The following is a 6000-nucleotide window of genomic DNA, read 5'->3' on the forward strand; positions in this document are numbered from 1 at the left end:
TGCCACCACACCGGGCAGAGAAACAGTTATTTGGAAAAAAAGCAGAAGACACAGTGGAACCCTGGAAATAAGGCAGAGATCATGCAGAATTTCTTTGTACATCTTGTGTGTTTTTGTTTTTAAAAAGTAAGTTATTATATGTACAGCTGTATTGTTTATGTTGGGTCACAGGATAAAGCTGGTCTGGGCTTTGCCACCAAGTTTCTATGCCAGTCTGACATGTGACATTCCTCTCTGGCTCTTATTTTCCCTTGGTTAGTAAATCAAAAGATATGTAATAGGTGTGCAGCTCTTTGACATTGTCTTAGGTCTAAGTAGGGTATATCCATTTTCTAAAAAAAAAAAAAAATATGTATTTGTGCTAATCAGTTATATCTGACAGCAGAATGTTCTTCAATTCCTTGTACATAAATAGAGCAAAAAATTTTCACTTCTCTGGTTGCACACCAAGTAGGGTCACACCGTCCGTGAAATCATACATGTACCTAGTGTAATGACGTCCATCTCATTCCGCTGTCTTTCCTATCCCCATGCCCCCTCCCTGCCCTTCCCTTTGACCAATCCAAAGTTCTTCCATTCATCCCATGCCTCCCCACCATTATAGATTAGCATCCACTTATCAGAGAAAACATTTGGCCTTTGGTTTTTAGGGATTGGCTAACTTCACTGAGCATGATATTATCCAACTCCATCCATTACATGCAAATGCCATAATTTTATTTTCTTTTATTGAAGAGTAATATTCCACTGTGTATATATACCACAGTTTCATTTCTATTCATCTATTGAAGGGCATCTAGGTTGGATCCACAATTTGGCTATTGTGAATTATGCTGCTACAAACATTGATGTGGCTGTGTCCCTGTATATGCTGCATCCCTGTATATGTAGTATGCTGTTTTTAAGTCCTCTGGGTATAGACCAAGGAGCGGGATAGCTGGGTCAAAAGGTGGTTCCATTGCAAGTCTTTTAAGGAATCTCCATAAAACTTTCCAGATTGGTGGCACCAATTTGCAGTCCTACCAGCACTGTATGAGTGTGCCTTTTCCCCCACATCCTTGCCAACACTTACTGTTGCTTGTATTCTTGATAACTGCCATTCTGACTGGAGTGAGATGGAATCTTAGAATAGTTTTAATTTACATTTCTCTAAATTACTAGATATGCTGAGCATTTTTTTTCATATATTTGTTGATCGATTGTATATTTTCTTCTGAGAAGTGTTTGTTCAGCACCTTAGCCCATTTTTTGATTGAGTTGTTTGTTTTTCTGGTGCTGTTTTTTGAGTTCTTTATATATCCTGGAGATAGTGCTCTATCTGATGTGCATGTGCTAAAAATGTGTTCCCATTCTGTAGGCTATTTCTTCACCTCATTGTTTCTTTTGCTGAGAAGAAGCTTTTTAGTTTGAATCCATCCTATTTATTGATTCTTGATTTTATTTCTTGTGCTTTAGGAGTCTTGTTAAGGAATCTGGGGCCTAATCCAAAATGATGAAAATTTTGGCCTACTTTTTCTTCTATTAGGTTCAGAGTCTCTGGTCTAATTCCTAGAACCTTGTTCCACTTTGAGTTGAGTTTTGTGCACAGTGAGAGACAGGGGTTTGGTTGAAAAAGTGAAAACAGGGGGACTGAAGTTGTGGCTCAATGGTAGAGCGCTTGCCTTGCATATGTGAGGCACTGGGATCGATCATCAGCACCACATAAAATAAATAAATAAGTAAAATAAAGGTACTGGGTCCATGTTCAACTAAAAAAAATTTAAAAATTAAAAAAAAAAGTGCAAATGGAAGACCTTCCTACAGGCTGGCCTGAATCTGCAGCAGATTAGCTCTGAGCGTGGAAGCAGTAAATTGCAAAGGCAAACAGGGACCAGTCAGCTTGGGACACACTAGGTTACGGTGTCTTCATTTCAGGACTCCTCTGAGTCTTTAACATGCTAATGTGCATCGTGACTCTTCCTTTGGGGAACCCAGCCCTGCCTTTCCTAAACCACCCCTAAATTATTTGTTTGATAAGCATCATACAAGGAGGATGAATATCTTGTGGAATACACTTTGGGAAATGCTGATCTTGAGGCAGTGTATTTGGGGGGGACCCCTTACCTCTTATGCTGGGGCGCAGGGGGATGGGGTTCTGCACTCAGCAAGGGACTGAGGAGTCCTGTGTCCTACAGGCGGGTGCAGCTCTCCCGGCCCAGCTCTCCAGCTGTCCCACAGCCTGTTTTGTGCTGGGGCGATTGTGATTTGCAAATTCCTCCTCTAGCTCAAGTGCATGGACCCGGAACGTGCTCCTGCTGGAGGGACAGTGTTGAATGAGACCCCCAGCAGTAGTGCGACCTCTGTGGGAGCTGGCAGCACCTCGCAGAGGGCAGAGTTTGGCTCTGCGCTTGTACAATCGGTTGTAAATTCTGCTGAGCTCTATGGATCCATCTGGATGGAAAGGTCTGTATAAATGCAAGATCATTATCATTATCAGCTGTCCCAGTTGGATCCCAGCGATTCGCAAGCCCACAATCAATGGGGCCTTTCCAACAATTCCTTTCTACATGGCTTGAAAAAGGTGTAATTACATGGAGCTGCATATCCTCTGGAGAGACAGCAACATTCACGGCTGTCCCCAGAGTGATGGAGAGAGGAATCTCCCAGACCCTTTATTAGGCACAAGGAGAGCAGTGCCCTCCACGCCCTGCCCAGGTCAGGGACAAGTACGAAACTGCATCTGGGGCAGATCCAGGGCTTTGTCCTGGTAACATGTGGGGGGCAGGCTTTTCCTCTGCACCTCTGCAGCTGAAGCTCTCTCAGGAGGACTATGGAGACTTCATGGGTCCTCTCCCACTTTTTCTTTATCTGATTTTGTCTGTGATCAGGAAAAACTTGGACTCAGAGAATCTTCCTTTCTGAAGCTGCCTGCCCACCTCACACAGAGACTAAGAAAAGCTTTGAGTTGGAGAAGGTAAGCCCCACCTCATTCTTTCTCTCAACCCCCTGGTACGGTAGCTGTGCCATCTGCAGCAAGTTCCTTAACCTCTCTGAGTTTTCTGAAATAGGTTGGGCAACTCTTACCTGCCGGAGAGCATGGAGTGGGCAGGACCAAGTGTGTTTCTGAGGCACCTTGCCTATTAGGATATAAGACTTTTTATTCCAACTCAAATTTGGTCCCATAGGAAGAGAAAAATCAACATACTTCATTTTAAAAAATGTTTTAAAATTTCTCTATTTCTTCTATCCCCAATAGAAGATTGGAATTCATTCTGGAATTTGAAGACCAATCCAGAATCACAGAGCCTTAGGAAGGGCCCAGCCTCAGGAAGGTGTGAAGCCCATCTTTTCTGCTTTACAATCATTCTGACTTTAGTGGGGGTAGGTGGGTAGGAGGAGTCAGGAAAACAGGTACCAAGTCACAGGTAGGAATATTAAGTTTGGGTGTTCTGCAGTATGGAGTGGTGACGATCCTTCTTCTTCTTCTTCTTCTTTTTTTTTTTTTTAAATTTTTAATATTTATTTATTTATTTTTAGTTTTTGGTGGACACAACATCTTTGTTTGTATGTGATGCTGAGGATCGAACCCTGGCCGCACGCATGCCAGGCGAGCACGCTACCGCTTGAGCCACATCCCCAGCCCCATGACGATCCTTCCTAATAACCTGTTATGTATTTTATGAATAGCTAGAAGAGAGGAGATCAAAAGCATATTGCTGGGGCTGGGGATGTGGCTCAAGCGGTAGCGCGCTCGCCTGGCATGCGTGCGGCCCGGGGTTCGATCCTCAGCATCACATACAAACAAAGATGTTGTGTCCACCAAAAACTAAAAATAAATATTAAAAAATTCTCTCTCTCTCTCTCTCTCTCTCTCTCTAAAAAAAAAAAAGCCTTTATTAAAAAAAAAGCATATTGCTAAGGTGATGGAAATGGTGATCACCCTGATTTGGCTGGGTATGTATGACATATGTGTATTGAAATGTCACATTGTATCACATAAACAGTTATGTGTTAGTTTTTTTAAAAAAATGTTTAAGCAGAGGGAAATGTTAACTACTCCAATTTGATCACATGCTGTGTAGACGTGTTGAGTTAGGACACTGGACCCCATACTTTTGTACAATTAAAATTTTAAAAAAGCAGTTGTGTAATGGCAGCATCCCATCCACCTCCTGGCCTGTCTCCTCACACAGGAGGAGGGGAGTAATAAGCGTGGGTGCCCTCAGGGGCTCGCTTTGCCCCCGAGCTCTAGCAGGGGGATCTGCAGTGAAGCAGGAGGCTTTTCCCTGTCTCTGTGTGTGCTCCACACACAACAGATGAGTCATAGCCCTGCCCCGTGTCCCCATGCTCCATCTCTTGTTCCTTAGAAAATTGCCCGGGTGCCGCAGGGAAGAGAGAGAGATGGCCTGAAGGGAAACCAAAGCAGGGATAAAGCACTTCCCTATCAGTTTGAGAGACACGCCATGTAGGTCACTTTCGTCCCACTAACATCAGTTCTGTCCCCAGAAACCTTTAAAAATGGCCTGTGGGATTCAGCAGGCTGAGACTTTGTCCTTTTGGTGTGAGGGCAGCAGACTTCTGAAGAAAGTCTCTGCTTGACACCCCAAAATGTTCTCCTCTGTGACCTGGGGCCACTTCTCAGAGCAACACACCAAGTGGACAAGGAGTCCAGCCGGCTGGTCTCCTGGGTGGACAGAGTTCTCTGTTGGCCTATGGCTAACAGAACATTCCAGAACACTGAGGGGCATGTTTGCCTGGGTCTGGGTAAGTTGAATCCAGTGGCTCATCTCAGCCTGAGCTCTCCGTACCATCTGCAGTACTTGTCCAGTCACCTGCCACCAGCAAGTACTTCCTACGGGTGTCAGTTTAGGGCTCTGTGAGCTGGTTCGCCTCTTACGTGTGACTGGGGAATGAGGGCTCTGTCTGCAGGATTCTTCCTCAGCTCCCCTGGAGTAAAAGCACACATCTGGTGGGCATTGTAATTCCATAAATGAGCAAAGGGCCACGTTTATGAAGTCTTTATAGTTCATGGTTTATGAGTCTAACAATAAAAATAAAAATTCAGGGTCTACCTCTGGTTATTCTTAAAAATGGAGTCTAATTTATCCTCTTACTTAGGGCTTTATGTCTCTATTGTGAACCAAGTTATCGGATCTTTAGCTTAAGTAATATTTAGAGTGTGGAAGAGAGTGTGAATAATACCTAAGGCTGTCCTAAAAAAATTCATAAAGATCTAAGCAGGCTGCCCCAGGTTTACTAGCACCTATTTCACAAGCTGTGCTTAGCAAATACAATCCTCATGAGTGCTGCCTTTTATTTGGCAGTAAAACCTCCAGCAATTCCATTTGTAAACTCAGTACTTAGCATGGGAAGGACGGCGTGAGCTTGCACCAGCTGGTGCAGGACAGCCCTCCCCAGGTGCTGATTTTAATTCCTATCCAGAGTGAGAGGACAGCACAGAAGACCCAGGAAGGCAGAGGGAGGGAAGTAACGCTGAGTTTACCTAGCAAGCTCTGGAGGGGGTGCTCCCATGTTCTTCCACTTACGCCTCCCCACCGATCCAGGAAGTAGATTTTATTACCCTAGTTTTGCAGATGAGGAGACTGAGGTTTTCAGCCAGTGAATGTCCAAGCTTCCATAGCCTCAGAACTGGAGTTCACTGGAAATGCTGGGATAATACCAGGATGTTCAGCTTCTCACTCTGTGTTCTGCCTCCTCTGTTGCTGCTATCCTAATCATGTGACCTAAGTTAGTGGTAACAACTCACTTCCTTATTTAATTTCTCCAAACCTCAGTATCCAACCTATTCCATAGAAAAACAATATCGTCCCACTGCCCTCCCTGGGTTGCTGTGTGGACAAAATGAGGTGATACATGAGACGGGGCCAGGGAGATGCCTTTCCTATTCTCTCTTGAGGATTTCAGGCCAGTCCTACCCAATTAAGTCAAGGGAAGAATGAGTCTGTGTGTGGGGAGAGAATACTTTGGATGAGGTGCGATTCTGGAGTAACAAATCCGGTT

Source organism: Callospermophilus lateralis, chromosome 2 (genome assembly GCF_048772815.1).
Source record: "Callospermophilus lateralis isolate mCalLat2 chromosome 2, mCalLat2.hap1, whole genome shotgun sequence".
Classification (NCBI taxonomy): domain Eukaryota; kingdom Metazoa; phylum Chordata; class Mammalia; order Rodentia; family Sciuridae; genus Callospermophilus; species Callospermophilus lateralis.